The 15,924-nt window shown below is 48.3% G+C and overlaps 1 long non-coding RNA gene across 5 annotated transcripts in view; it reads left to right on the top strand.

The window, feature by feature from the left end:
• The window catches only part of LOC109371022 (uncharacterized), a 47,632-nt gene extending 38,168 nt beyond the window's left edge, over positions 1-9,464 (top strand). For 4 of the 5 annotated variants that reach the window (XR_014879667.1, XR_014879670.1, XR_014879668.1 and 1 more), the window contains one exon: positions 3,404-9,464. This is a non-coding gene — a long non-coding RNA (uncharacterized LOC109371022). The remainder of the gene's footprint in view (positions 1-3,403) is intronic. The other variant, XR_014879669.1, reaches the window with a different exon arrangement.
• Positions 9,465-15,924: the final 6,460 nt, after the last annotated feature.

Raw genomic sequence — 15,924 nt, 5'->3', positions numbered from 1 at the left:
GGGGGTATGTAACTAAAGTGATGGGGAATGATGTCTTTGCTATTACTCCTACTGCAGAGCATGTGATGGGAGTAGCAGGGCTTGGTCCCCCCTCCCGGCAGTCCATGCCATCCCCTACCTCACTGCAGAACAGCAGAGCCCACTGTGTGCAGGTGAGGATGGAGGTGGCAGCACCCGCTGGGTGGCTCAGTGCCTGGCATTCTCTCTGAAAATAGGCAATCTTCAATTTCCGTAGAAATCCTTTTGTCTGTGAATCCCAAAGTGTTTCATGCTCTTTACCAAGCCAACCTCGCAAGGCTCTGCAAAGGCAACTAATTGTATCGTTGTCATTGTGCAAATGAGGAAACAGAGATGCTTCAGGCTCCTGAAGCACACGGAGGCTGAGCCTGGGAGCAGCTCAGCCCTGGCTCCTCCTCCCCCCAGGGTTGCCCTCCTCCTGCACCCTATGCCAGAGGGCTTCCTGAGGGCTCACGTTGTTTTTCTCCTCCCAGTCCCCTCACTGGACACACACTTTGTGTTCCCGTGAAGCCTTCAGCTCATAGGGGCTGCTCAGTGTGAGCTGGGAGAGCCCATGTAGAGTGAGGCAAGCCCCCAGTAATTGTTTCCAGCAAAGCCATGGCAGGCAGACAGGCTGAGCCAGGTTCTCAGTCCTCTCCCTAGCCTCCCCTTCTCCCTGTGCATCAAAGCATCTCCAGCGCACCACCGTACATGACCCACTTCTGTATCCAGAGCATCCACCTGTGTGTGAGAGCTCATAATGCTGCAGTAATCCCGGCTGAGTGCAGTCCCACATCCACCCCCAGGTAGGGCACAAACAAACAGCAGCCCGGAGCGAGCAGCTCTGGGCAGAGCATGGCACAGCACGTCCCTCTCCAAGGCACGGATGCCTTGGTAGCGCTGCCAGTGCGGAAAGCAGAAAATGGGACATGTCCCCAGGAAGCCTAGGTCTCAGCCTCGCTGGGAAATTGGAGCAGAGATGAGTGTAAATGCCACGCTCAGGAAACTCTTCTGCCTGCTGAAAGAAAGCGGTGGAGTGAAAATGCGAATGGTGGATGTTTGCTGAACAGAACGGGTAGAGGCAGCGCTCTGCTGGTGGTGCTCCAGGAGCCATCAGGGCACCGTGAGGATGTGTGGGGCTGCAGGATGAGCACACAGCATCTCAGTGCTCACGTGTGGTTCCAAACAAGAGCAGGATGATTCCATAATGCCCTTCTTAAAGAATGACTGTGCCCTGAGCAGTCAGCTGGTGAGCATCTCTGAGTTAATGCAAAGTTTCTAATGCTGTTGACAGCTGAGCCTACACTTAAACTCCTCCCATGGCTGTGTGCTGCAAGAGGATTAAAATACAGAGTGCAATCAGTGGGTACAGCCATGCAATCTTTCTCCCCAGCTCTGCTGAATGCACCAAACCTCACACAAGTGTTTGATGTGGGGACCCCTGCCCACACGGGGACGGTGCTCTGCACATCCAGGCAGCAGGCATCAGCCTTGGAGAAGCGCTGTGCTGCAAACAACAGCCAGAGAATGACTTTATTATTTTATTTTTGTTATCTTCTTAATGAAAGATGAGGTTCTGGAGAAGGATGGAGAGGCCTTTGCATGACCCCACCAAAATCTCTCATTATCCTTCAGGGGTGGGCAAGCACCTATACCGATAAACATTTGACTAATGGACAAGCCTCAACATCATAAACATTGCCTCCCCGTTTTCGCTAATTGTCCTCCTTGTCACTGCTGTTTGCAGAGTGACAAATGATTTGGTTTTAATGGAGATCAAATTCCCCTGTCGCTCTTAAGTAATCCCTTTAAGCCAAGGATGAGTCATGGGGACAGGACGGAGCGTGTAGGGAGAGGATTTCAAAGGAGTTGTTCCCTCCATACCTGAATCATCTGTAACAGCAGTCCCAGACCAATTTTCCCTGCAGGCATGTTTTCTCAGCCAAAGCCTCTTTGTTTCCTGTAGCATGAGCAATATTTATCCTTCCCCATGCTGCAAGACCAAGCGAACACCTGATGGAATTAATAAACAACCCATTTAAAACTGGTGTGCGAGCATGCTTGGGCAACACCAAGACAACTCAGGATTAGAGGGTCATTTTCCAGTGAAAACTTGGTAAGGATTGAAAGTAATAGAATGGATGTCCAGTTTGTTGTGTGCGAGGTTCAATGGACCAATGGTTGGCCAGCAGTGTTGGCCATTGCTCTAGACGTGGAAGCAAACGTGGACATTCCCAAAACCTGAGGACTCATTTGTGTGATAGTTTTCTCCAAATGAAACGATAGCTTTCAAAATTGGATTTGAAAGGAAAAAAAAAATATCAAATCCCCAAGTCCTCAGCCTAAGTTACTAAACGTGCTGCATGTGAGGGGAAGACTGCTGCTTGTCCATTTAGGAAGCAGTGTACTGTTGAGAGAAAGGCCTCCATTATCTCAGGCATTCCTGCAGCAGTTCAGAAGAGTTTATAGAAAACCTTCATTTACCAGGGGCTGCTAAGCATCTCCTGGTGCCTTTTACAAACTGCAGATCTATAGAAAGAGGGAAACATAGCAGATGTGTGACACTGAGAGTGGAAGAATGGGAAGCGCTGACCTCAGGCCCTTGTGATGGCAAGGAATTTCTTTGGATAAAAAGAAAAAAAGAAAGACTATGCGATTACTGTTAATGTGATCTGGAAGAAAAACTCCTCCTCAACTGCAAATATGTCAATTTGGGTATAAGCTATGGAGCAAGAGATAGCAGGTGGGCAGCTTGAGGCCATGCAAAGCTGTTCCAGAATTGTGGAACCTCAGTGCTGTGGTTTGCTGTGACCCAGCTCCAGCTCTTCAAGGACAGCAATTAAAAATCCATCCAGGCACTGCCAAGCAGGGAACCTTTCTGCTGCTCATCTGCAGAGACCAGCAGAGGAGCCACCATATTCGGTGTTAATGCAATATTAACGTGGTAAAAGCGTGTTAGCCTGAGATTTTGTCCAACAGGAAATGATTGTCACATCAGAGACTTCATTCTCGCTTGAAAAACAAAAAAAGCACTGTGAAGTGCAGAGATTTACCTGGAAGATTTGTCAGGAAGAGAATCAAACAAGACACAAACAACTCCCTTTCAAAAATTATCTTGATGATGTAACAAGCCTTCAAGATCCAGCTGGGTGAAAAAAAAGTCTTCCAGCTGAGATTTGATAGCAGCCTCCTATTGCTAGGAAGTTATTAAAAATCCTGCCCCAGGGGAGGGCCCACTGTGCAACCACTGCCCCCCGGTAGCCCAGATTCTGTGATTTTTTTTGGAGGTGTTTGGATTTCAGGAAAGAAATTAAAAAATAAAACTTAAAAAAAAAAAAAAAATCCAGCCCTAACAACTGAAGTTTTTGTCTGCCTGATTTTCTTATTCTCTACTGTTTCGTTACAGGACGTAGAAGAGAAATAGAACAGTTATCTCCCAGGCCTAACTGGTGGAGCTGCACGGCCCAAACTGGTTGTGTCCCAAGCCCTTTGTGTATGACACAAAGCCTCACTGCCCCATTGCCTTCCATGACCCCAAGGCAGCAGGAGTACACGGGCTACAGTGTTCAGCTCCCCAAGGCTGGGGCTGATCCTTTCCGTGGTGCCAGGATGTCACAGGTGATGGCAACCAGCACCAAGGCATGGCATGGCCCAACGAGAGGCATCTCAGATGGCCATTAAGCTCTTGCTGGATTTCATTATTTCTATGGACAAGAGAGCAGCCTGAAACGCAGCTGCTGAGCGTCAGTTCGTAGGAACTGTATCTACACTGCAGTCCTCTGCTGACATTGCTGCATTAGCAGAGGTGAGAAGCGGAGCGGTGAAACTGGGCCAACAAAACGTTTCATGTAGCAGCACTTAAACTGGCAAAGCTGTGATTAGCAGGAACGTCTTGCTCATGTGAGGTAATTTTATTATGCTATTTTAGCAGGCAGCATTGAGAAGATGACCTTGTCCATGCTAAGAGGACACAGCTGCATCTCTGGCAGAGCATGCTGAGCCCCGACCTGCGAGGGAAGGACCAGGTGTGCTGGAGCCTCACAAAGCCCATGTGCTACCTGCCTCCCAAATGTGGAGTATTTTAGGGGAAAAAAAGAAAAGTTCATGAAAAGATGGCATTCGGTCACTCTCTGAGGACTCAGGGGACAGATGAGAGGAAAGCAGTTGGACTTGATGGAGGTTTCCATGCCAGATGCTAGAAGAGCAATGCAGCTGTAGGTGTGGCACTGGAGCTGGCGGCTGGGGATGGGCAGAGAGCCACTGACACTGCTGAGAGTGTCCAAGGGCACTAATGTGCCTTTTCTTGAAGGCTGTGGTGTGGACCAGTGCTCCTCAAGACCCCCTCCGACTTGTGACCGCATCAGCATCCCAGTCCCACGGGCAGCCCTTACTGCAGAGCACCCATCCTCCACCCCTTATTTGGATCCGTTTCCCTCTTAAACAAAGATCACATTATCACATGATGCAAACCAAACATCACCAAAAGGCAGAGAGTGAACAAACAGACTGAGCGGAGGGCATCCCAACCCACCGCTCTCCTTATCTGCCTCCGATCAGGGCAGTGTGCTGCAGTCCCTGAGGGGTGGAGCAGCATCTCAAGTACATACCTGGTTTTGATGTTATTTGTTTTTTGTTTTTGGGGTTTTTTTAATCATGCTGCTGAGGTAATGAGGGTTCCAGGCTCTAAATATCACTTGAAGTCAGGGACAAACTGGCATTAATGACAGGGAGAGGGCAGCATCCAGGTGGGTGCTTTGGTTCAGGAACGTTGCTCCTCTGCTACTGCACCCTGCAGGTGCTCAGAGCCAATTTTGCATTTTCCCAGAGACCTTTTCTAGTTGTTGGGACCTTTTTGCCTGCTGGAAAGGCAGAGCAGACTTTTTGAAGTGGACAGAGTGAGGCACAGCACAAGCCCAGTCTGCTGGCACTGGTCTCTGGTTGAGCATGGCACTGTGCACCCCAAAGGAGAGCACTGGGTGCTGCGTATTGCCCATCTCAAATCCCCCATTTTGTGCACCAGGAGAAGGACCCAGGGCAGAGGCACGTCCTCTATGCCCACTCCTTGCTCTCCAGGCTGTGGCCACAGCTAATCCTTGTGAGATCATCACACAGAACCTGTTCAGCTGTAAATCGCTTCCTGCTGAGCACCCATAATACACAGATTGGAGGTAACTTTACTCCAGAGAGCCAATTAGTGCAAATCTAGACCTGGTAATTACAGCGTGATAAGATCCCGGCTGCTGATATCTCTGGGCAGATAAGGCACCAGGAAGCAATCTCCTAACGCAATCGCAGTGATTATTAAAGCTTCACCTCCGTCCCACAAAGCCCTGGGGAGGTTTAGCACCAGCTCTATGCTTATGGCACCAAGAGCAAGCTGCTGCTCCAGGAACAAGGCAGGAGCAGGAGGGAAGAGCTGCAGCTTTCCTACAGCACCCAGATGTTGCTCAGCACCAGCTCCTCTCTATCTGGAACCAGAGATGAGGATTTCTTCTTGCAATATCTTCCAATGGCGAGCAAGTATCAGCAGCAAGTGTTCACCTGCCTGGGTTCTGCACCGTATCTGCTGGAAAAGCAGTGGTGCAGGGGCTCTGTGTTGGTATTTTTTCAGCCCCAAGGTATGGGGGTTGTTTCATACATCCTTCTTCCTGCTTAGAAACAGAGGGTCCAAAGCAGACCTGATTGCAATTGGAGGAAAAGAGGATTTCTGCAGAGGAAGGAGTGCCTGGGCAGGGAGATCTGCTGTCTGAAGCCTCCACGCTGTGCTGGAATAACTTTCCTCTGTGGGTGAAATCAGGTCATGTGTGCTTTGGAGGTGCTTGTGGCTTTGGCTTTGATGCACTTTTGAGGATAAAAATTCTGTGCCTTACCTCCGTGAATCATGGAGTAATTTACAAACAGGCCCCAAATTCTCCTCCTTCTCCCTTAACAAGGAGAAGAATGAGTTATTCCCATGCACTGAACCCTGAAATGGAGGGCTCTGCGTCTTACTGGTGATGTGCAGGGTGTGCAGCACTTGGATCTTGGTGTGAACCCAGCTCGGGGGGTTTTGTGTTCAGCAAGCAGAAGTGTATCTCATGGAAATTGTATGTGGAGTTGGGCAAAGGAAAGAAAGCATCAGTGCTGTCCTGTAAGTGCTCCTGGGTGCGTGGTGGGACAGCCTCACAGCACAACCTGTATGGAGCTCGTGTTGGTGTTCAGTATGTGGGCAGTGTGTGGCTCTCCCCAACCTGCTGCTGTAATTGGTCTGAAATTAGGAGCTCTATAACACTGTGAACAGGGCAGTAAAGGGTCCTAAACCTCCCCGATGCTTCTGGTTGTTAATGTCTGCTTGTAGCTTAATTACATCATCAATTCCATTAAATAATGCAGTGAGATACTGGGATTTAATGAATGCACTGCAAAGAATAAATTGGACTTATGGTAGAGCTGGCGTGTCCCTTCATGGAACCGGAAAAAATGGAACATGGAATCAATTTCCACAGTGTCCAGTAATTAAGTATTGGGAGCCCAACCAGCAGCAGCAGCTCCCCCAGAGCAAGGGGGAAGATCCTGGGGTGAGCTCACAGCAGCACCCTGAGCCTTGGATGGGAGCAGTGGTGCCTGGAGGTGGGATGGATCCTCTGGGTTGTGCCATGGAGCGGTTAAGGGGGGCTCCTCTCTTCCAGGCATGGGAGTGGAGGCAGGAGGTGAGTTTTCAGGTAGAACAATGGAAGCTGATGGTGAGCGCAGCATCACAGCTTGGAGGCTGTGGAGAGGGAGGAGGAGAGAAAGCTTACAGAGGCTCTGGAGATGAGAACAGCTATTAGGCACCGCAGAGGAGAAAATGGAAGGAGCTGGGGGCACAGCAAGGCAGGCAGAAGCTGCTCCAGCAAGGGAGGGCTCTGAGCAGGAACTGGGGCTCTGTGCGGGGCTGATATCAGTGTCCCCTTTGTGCCTCAGCGTGGCCCTGGGGGCTCTGCCCTGGCCAGCCCCCTGCTGTTCCGATCCGTGTAAGGCAAGGGAGAAAGCAGCATCCCCATTTCCTCTACATTTCACTAACAGATGTTTGCTTTTTTGCTTAACTAACTGCAGAGTGTTTGCTCTAGAGGTTCTGAAGCACCCAGCCAAATTTCCTCTGTGTTGACGAGGGGCAAACAGTCCGGCAGAACAAGAGTTCCCAGCAACAAGCAATGTTTGCAGAGAAAATCCAGAGGCGTTCGGTGTGTTTGGAGCTGTCGCTTCATTGAGAGCGAGCGCTGACAGTGCTTGTTCTGTGTCATGATAAACCCCACCTAAGAGAGCTATAGCATCCTGGGATAACTGGAGGAGGGAATGTAAACTGATAGGCAAGCTGCTGCTAAAAGCTTTGTGACACCGGTTTCAGCATGAGGCCAGCTGTCTTTAATTTAAATCACAACAGGTTGAGCAGAGGAGTCTATCAAGGAGGAAGGAGGTGGACTCCAGCACTGCTGTGCAGTGTGATGCAGACACTTCAGCACGGGGAGCATCCCCACCTTGGCCAACCGCTTTAGTGCTGCTGACACGATTAAAAAGCAAATCCTCCCAACGTTCGCTTTGTGTCCCCAAAATGCGTCGCCATCAATGCGCCCTGCTCCTTTATTTCCTGGCGGCTGGAGCTGATGGTGAATTCTGATGTCCTTCTCTCCCTTGGAGCTGAACCTGCCGAGCCAGGGGTTGCTTCTATTATCCGCGCAGTGATCAGCCCGTTGTCAGAGCGGCGAGTACACAAATAACAACAGCAACCCGAGTGGGAGGGCAGCGCGCTGGAGGCATCACTCCGGGGCTGTCAATTCAGGATCTCTCACCAGTGCTAACCGTGCTTTAAAATTATAATAAAGCACAAAGGGAGCTCAGGCAGAAAGGTAACAAGCTGTGATGCCGGGGAGCAGCCTCAGCTGAAATCTTCTGTCTGCAGTGCACTGAAACCACAACTTTGCAGATTCTCCAGCTCTGCTGCTCGTTCTTTGCCTCTGCCCTGTCCGTCTCCCCATCTGTCGGCCTCTCTGCTAATGTCAGTTCTCCTGGATCCAATCCAAGCAGACGATGCTTTTTTTTTGTTTTTGTTTTTTTTAAATATTTTTTGTTATTATTATTTTGCCTCAACTCAAGTTCTAATAATTGCTTTGTGCCTGTTGACAGCAAGGCCTCCCAGAGCACACCGAGCTGCAGGCATTGGGGGGGGAAAAAGGGTTTGCAGTGCGCCGGTGCCAACCTGGTGGTGTGGGGCTTTGCTGTGTCCCTGCTCAGCGGTGCAGTACCCATCCCTGTATCCCTGTAACGATGCGGGGACGTGGTGGTGACCGATGTGCGGGGCTGATGGCCTGTGTGGAGATGCTGAAAGGGGTCGTGACTCCCTAAGTGCTCGTCAGGATGAAGGATGACAGCCCCAGACAATGAGACACTTCCCTTCCTTTCTCTCCTGCTGTTAATGAGTGCTCGGGTGGCCAGGGCTGCAGGTTGTTTTATTTTATTTTCCCTCTGTTATTTCTCTCCCTGTTTATTTGTTTAATTAATTAATTTATTTTTTTTGTTTCTCCCTCCTCCTCCTTCCCTCTCTGCCCTTCTCCTGCCTTCCCTCTGGCTTTTGCAGCTATTTGTGTTGAGCTGTTAGTGCTCTGAAAATTTAATTAGGTGTATGGATGCAGGCTGAAAACTGGGGCTGAGCAGGCTGAGCACCCAAACCTCCTTCTGCCCCAACCTGAGCCCAGCCCGCAGGGACACAGGGCACCATGGTGGCACCTGGGGACATGGTGGTGTTCCATTGGTGCTGGGGTGCCCACAGGCTCACTCTAGAGCTGCTGGGTGGGATGTGGGGGGGCACAGAGTGGGACGTGGGGACACACTCAGTGCCCCCCAGCCTGCTGTGTGCAGGAGTAGAGCTGTCCCCACACCCTATGTGTCCTCCCCAAGGACATGGAATCAGGGTGCCCACCTGGAGAAAGTGAGAAGGATTTAAGAGAAGGCTCAATCAGAGGAGTCCCTTGCTGTGAGTGGCTGGGGCAGCTAATTAGAGCTGGCAGAACATTTCTTTTGTTCCCAGAAACAAAATTCAGGCTGAAAATGAAAGTGCATTTGTCAAAAAGAAACAAATAAAATTCCCCAGCTGCTGCTCCCATGAACAACGTGCAGATTTAGCTGTGGGGACAGAGGTTTTCTCTTCTGTATCACTGTGGGGCAGGGCTGGAAAGCGCTGCTGTGTGACAGTCTGAGAAAGGGACATGCAAAGGAGTGGGGTCCCTGTGTGCTCATGGTGGGGCTGGGGGTACCCACAGCTGTGTTGTGTTCTGTGTGTGGTGAGGGTGGGCGAGGAGGGCTGTATCAGTGTATCTGAAGAGCCGAGGCTGTTGCACATCCCCAAAGTCTTGCTTTCTTGCCTTTTCTCAATGCCTTTCAGCAACAGGATTTATCTGGCTTTGAAGGTCTTATTCTGGGGACACTGCCTTAAAAAAAAAAAAAAATAATAATATATTGAAAGGAAAAAAAAAAAAAAACAACCCTTCCCCGGCATCTTTTCCCAGTCTCAGGGTGACACAAATGACTGATTTTCATGCAATGTTGCGAGTGCCTTTCAGAGGCACAATGGAAGGTTCCCTGACAATGTCACACGTCTATTCAAAACAACCTGCACGCCACTCACAGGCCCACACATTTGCACAGCGCTTGTTCTCCGCTGTGATAAGGCATGTTAGGGTTTCTATTTTTTTTTTTTTTTTTCCCCTATTCTATTTGAGAAATGATTTTGGTCTTTTAAGTCTTCGGCTTTTTTTTGATCTTTTTTTTTCTTTTTTTTTTTTTTCCCCCTCCTTGTTACTGAACAATAGGATGTGTCCTGCTTTCATGCATGATGTGATCCTGTGCTGCTGTCAGTGATGCACGGGATGATGAAGTGGGTGCTGGGGGTGGGCTGTGGGGTATTGAGACTCCTTTGCTCCCAGTTAAATGGTGCCTAAAGGGGTAACCCTGTGCTGCAGCACTGGGTGACACCAGGGCTCTTTGTTCCTAAGGGACCAAAGTCATAGAATGGCTCAGGTTGGAGGGGAGCTCACCTGGCCTCGAGTGCCTGCAGGGATGGGGCACCACAGCTCTCTGGGCAGCAGTGCCAGATCCTCCCTGCCCTCACATCTAACATCTCCCCTCTTGTTGCTTAAAGCCATTCTCCCTTGTCCTGTCCCCATCAGGCTCTGTACACAGTCACTCCCCCTCCTGCTTGTAAGCTCCCTTCAGATACTGGCAGGCTGCAATGAGGTCTCCCCACAGCCTTTTCTTCTCCAAACTGAACAATCCCAACTCCCTCAGCCTATTTTCATTGCAGAAGTCTCAGTGTTCAGACCCAGAACCCAAAGAAAGCTCTTACCCCCTCCCATCTCCACATCTCTCCCTTTTTTCCTCATAAAAGGGTCAGTTAGACACAGGGACTCCAGCGTGAATAAACTCGGATTTATGTCCACATCAGCAGGATCCTTAAACTTCCGAAGTACACAAAGCATTCATGTTTTAATATGAAAAATTACCAGGTTTGTCTAAAGGAAAACTTCTTACATAAAACAGGGTACTCATTTGAAGGGAGAAATTCTCTGATGAAACGAACCCAGGCAGTCATAAAAAAGTTAAACCAGGCATAAAGGGAAATGTCAGATGTGTGGGAGAGCCAGATGTCTCTCTATTTTTTTCCTCTCTATTTTTTTAAAAATATTTTTATAACGTAGATCAGATTATAGGGGAATATACGAATGTATGAAGCAGGGAGGGGTATGTGGAGCAGAGCATTCTGCTTCCAGCCTTTAACTTCATGTAATGCAGAGTGCTCCAGAAAGAAAAACATTTTTTTTTTTTTTTTTAATTTCTAAATAAAGCACTTTAGAGTGACACATTTATGGCTGGCAAAGAATTACTCAAACAAGAGACATTGCCAGCTATTTATTTTAAAAGCTTTTTTTTTTTTCTTTTTCTGAGTTTAAGGGGAAAAAAAAGTTCAAAACCCCTTTTTGCTCTTTTCAATATTCCTTTAAAAGCTTTAAAATGACGTGGCTTTTCTGCTCCCAGGTTTAACTTCCCAGTGTTGGCAGGGTGCGGGGAGAAGTCCACATCCTTGGAGCAGCAATGGAGCCCAGTGGGATCAGAAGGAAAGGAGTGGGGTTTGCAGGTGGGTTCCTCAGGCTGACCCTACGCCTGCTCTCAACACTTGGCCTACAGGCCAAACGGTGTTGGAATGAATGGCCTCGAATCTCTGAGCCCATAGATAGCCCACAAATGGCCTTTGTGCTCTGTGGCATCAGGAGTTTGAGCCCTGGCTGCTGCAGCCTCCCAGGAGTGCATCCACAGCAGCTCCTATGGAGAGAAAGAGAAATGCAGGCCCTGAGGCTCCCCTGCCTGAGCGCACCACGACCTGTAAATAACGCACTGTGCTCGGGCTGGGCAAAGTGCTGCCTGCTGTGCTGTTCCCCAGGACGTTAAAATATTAAATGCGAAGTCACTCGGATGTCTATTTATCCAAAGCAGTGTGAGTCCCAAGAGCCTGTTGTTTAAATGTGCTGCGTTAATTTGTTTCTAAAGGAATGGGAGCAAAGAAGGCAAGAGGAGAAATTGGGGATTGTACGTCAGCAGAGCCCCTCCTGTAGGCAGGTGGGGGAGGGATGGACGCGGCGGTGCCACTGGCCACCAAACCTTCATGTTGCTACTGCTGCAGGAGCCAGGCCTGCTGCTATGCACCATGCATGGATCGTGCGTGATTTTACGTAGTCCCACCATCAGATCTTGACTTCTTGATCAAAACTTTCCATTTCCGAAGTCAAATCGGCTTTCCATTCTTAGGGAGGAGTGGTAAAAGAGTCTTCAAAAATTTAAAGGTCAAAATTGAGACGTTCCGTGCTTGACGCATCTCGCACGTTTTCCTGCGTTTTTGGTTAATGATGTCTGCTGGCAGTTCAGGCGTATGCTGAGAGGTTTTGTGGTGTTGCTTGCCTTAGTGAGGCTGCACTGATGCAGTACCCACCATGCCCACAGCATCCAGTGCCCTCAATGCCCATGATACCCACAGCAGCCACGGTACCTGCAATGCTCTCGGTGCTTATGGTGCCCATGGTACCCAGTAGCATTGGAATGCATTGCATTCCATTGTTCTGCTTTTGGGTTGAGGTTAAGGCTGCGTTGCGTTCCATTGCAGTGCGTTGCGTTGCGTTGCATTTCATTGGGTTGTGTTTTGGTTTTGGTTAGGTTAAGGTTAGGCTGAGGTTAGGTTTACTGAGGGTGCCCGCAATACCTGTAGTGCTCACAATGCCTGTGGTACCCACGCTGCCCATGCATGGGGAGGTGCAGGCACAGATGCTTGGCTCCCACAGCTCCTGGGTTAGCAGCACATCCGGATGTCAGGCCAAATGGCCAACACAACCAGAAACATTTGGAAAGCTGTGATAGTTCCTACAAGGTCGGGATATGTGAAACACCTCATTAAATTGCTCAAACACTGAGCCATGCCTTTAACCAAGGCCTTTTAATGTCAGTTCCTACAGACTAAATAGCAGAGCATTAGCATACCTGTCAAGGCTTCCCCGTTAACCTCCTATGCGAGTGCGATTTAAGTGCCTTTCTCAGCCCGTGGCACATTTCCTTTCCATCTCTTTCAAAAAAGAAAGAGAAGAAAAATAGAGCTTCTCAACATTAAGCTCCAGAGATCCTCTCTGGTTGAATTCAGGTTTGTTTTACAACATGGCAAATCTGTTCAACGCAAAAGAAACGCAGCCTTGTAACACAAAGTGGCTGTGATGTGTTTCAGCCAGGGCTCAGAATAGCTCTCCTCTATTACTCTTTCATTCCAGCGTGAACTCGGGAGCTGGAGAGAGGGAAGAAGAGTCATCAAGTAGAGATCCTGGAGCCTCAGGATGAGAACCGAGTCCTTGGGTTGATCTCACTCATTTGCCTTCCCTGCTCTGTCTGACACTAAATCCCCTTTAATTCGTCTGAGTGGTGTTACATTTGTCATTTCATTAGCTTTTCATCTCAGCTACTTTCTTTCCCCCATAGATTATTCTATTTCTCCCGCTTTCCTCCCTTTCTCTTCCTTTTACTCTATAATTGGATCATTTGCAGTTTATAGGAAAGATGAGAAACAAAAGGTATTGACAACCCAAGCATCCAAAATTATGTGTCAAGCTCAAAAAAATGAGATGAAAAGAAAATCTGGATCCTCTTTCTTTGCATTCTGATTTCTGAATCCATGCAGCTCATTAGTTTCCTACATTCAGGGCTTTTTCTGTATCTGAGAAAACCAGAAATCTGCTTTTAACAAGAGCTGAGGTTCTCATGCAATCCATTGGCTCCAGCGGTTGGGGATTTGCAAGATGCAATGGTGTAAAAACCGATCATAAATGCTGAATGCTGAATCCAGGTTTCCCTTTGCTGGGTGAAGCTTTAATTTCAGGCCTAATGTTTTTACACTGCCCCTTTAAAAAGATGATCAATTATTCTCTGGGACAAAACAAATGGCGTTTGTAATGTGGATTACTTCTACTCGGAGTGAGGAGCTTGTCGCTAATTGGGCAATGACTGCCTGCTAGGACCGAGCTGCACAAAATACTGACTTCCAGCAAAACAATGGCTCCGAGGAAATCTGCGGCCGCAATTATAGAGTTTCAGCTTCATTTGCTGAGACGCCACGTTGCTCCCATTACTGCTGAACTTTGGTTTTAGCAACCGCGTGCCGGTGCGTGACTTCTGTCTGCTGGAGCAGGGCCTGTTCCTGCTGGTGTGATCAGTGCTGCAGTGCTTCCTCGGCTGGTTTAAGGAATTATTTCTCCTAAGATATAGAGCAGGTCATCCCGCTTGCTTTTCCTTGTAAGGGAACCAAAGGGTGGCTGTGAAGTGGAGGGGCAGTGCTTGGGACAATCTGTTCATTGCTTCTGACCGAGGCTCAGAGCAATTACTGCTGGAACGAGCCCAGTCCATCCATCTCACAAATTCCCCTCCAGGGGCTGCCCCATTAGTAGCAAATAACTAATTATTGCTGTCAGCTCTAATAAAAAAACATGAGTTGAAAGATACTTTTCCCCCCATAACTTTCTAATGCGGCATACATTACTGGAGTCAAAACTAACTTCTAAATTGAGCAATTCCAGACATTTGTCAGACTCCAAGAAATGCTTTAATTAGCGCTGGTTAATAAAGTGTTTGGGTAATTAGGAGAACATTTGTCCTGCCTGTGCATTTTTTCCTCTTGCTTACAACAACTTGAAAAAAAAATTAATTGGAATCTGGGCTTCCAGAATTATTTGACTGTTTTTGTTTTTTTTTTTAATCATTGTTATTATTTCTTTGCTTTTTAAAACACATTTCCTTTGTAACAAAGTAATCGTGCAACTTTTAATAATGACTGGTGGAAGCAGTCCTTCCTTGAGCAATTCCAGCACGGCGTTATTCAGCTGGGTTGAGAGCTGCCAGCATGCAGGTGATGCTGCAGAGCTCACTGGGTTTGGGCTCCTCTCCACATTCCCACCTCAGACTTGTGCTGCTGGAAGCTCTCCTCTGCTCTTGAAGCAGCAGTGGGAGCCTTTCTGCTGCTGCTGTTCCCCAGCTCTACGTAGCACTGAGATGCTGCTTTCAGCAGCTCAGCCCTTTTGGTGCAGCAAATCGATGCTTGACAAACTCTTCTGCTTCAGTTATTAAATATGTAAGGCCCAGCTAGCCTGGTGATATCCACATGGAAAGGTATTCAGTTTGTCAATTAAAGGAGACAATTGGCTGTAGATTGCATTTTCACCACCACTTTGAGTGGGAGCTGTGCAAAATCTGACTAAATGATGCGTGTCGTGGCGGGGTGTGTTGCTCTCCTTATTGCAACTTTGCCCTTCGGATGGGTGCATTAACTGACTGCAATTAGCTGGCTTGTCTGGATCACAGAAGTGTGGGAATGAGCAGAAGTGTGTGGGTTCCTGGTGTGTGGTTGGGGCTGCGTGCCCTCCGGCTGCCCAGCTGTGCTGCTGCATGGCGAGAAGGGCTGGGAGCCAGCAGTGTCCTGGTGGGGAAGGGCAATGCTGGCCTCCAGCCCCCAGATCAGCTGCACAACAAATCAGCGCCCCCCAGGGAATGAAACCCAGCGCTTTCCAGTCCTTTAACCCATCGTGATATGTCACTGATCAGCACAATTGGCTCTAATAGCTCCCCAGGTAGATTCAGGAGAGCAACGAGTTGAACATAAAAATCCCTTTATTATTGCCATTTTGCTTTTATATACCCATCAAGCTTTCATATTTAATCTCCTACATCACAATAGCTGATCATTTTTAACATTTGACATTGATAAAGTGCCCACTGCTATTATTCTGACATACTATAAAACATTACACCCATTTGCAATAGAAAAGGCAAAGAATCAATACTCAGCCCCATTTTCCAGCTCGGCAGTAAATCACAGAGAGCCTAACAAATTGTTTTAAATATAAGCACCTTCAGAACCAATAAAGAACCCAACCAATCCCTGTCCATTGTCATATCTGTCAAACATCCTTTCTGTTAAATGGGCATGTGGGTGTTCATCCAAAAATGCAGTGTTGTTCCCCAGAAGGAAGTCCTACAAAGTTTGGAGCTGGGGAATGGCTGCAGGATGCTCCCGAAGTGTCCTTGGGTGCCAGGTGCTGCCTTCTGACCTACCTCTGGCAAGGATGAAGATGGTTAAGCCGACATGATGGTTAAGCTGAGCATGATTCAGAGGTGAAGTATCTCACTCAGTGATACAGAAAGAATGAAACAAAACCAAATAATCGATGCCTGATGCCCAAGCAAAGCAAACAGCTCCATTTCCCACCTCCTCCACTGCTGGGTACAAAGTTGGTCCTTTCTGAAGATGTCACAGAGAATTTGGCAGATTATTCCTGAGCATTTTAAATTAGATGCTGATGGAGAGAAACGAACCCGTGGTAAATACGGGCACCT

The sequence above is a fragment of the Meleagris gallopavo genome, chromosome 26 (assembly GCF_905368555.1).
Source record: "Meleagris gallopavo chromosome 26, MGAL_WU_HG_1.1, whole genome shotgun sequence".
Taxonomy (NCBI): Eukaryota; Metazoa; Chordata; class Aves; order Galliformes; family Phasianidae; genus Meleagris; species Meleagris gallopavo.
The sequence above is the reverse complement of the archived record's forward strand: the minus strand, read 5'-3'. Positions and strand labels throughout refer to the sequence as shown.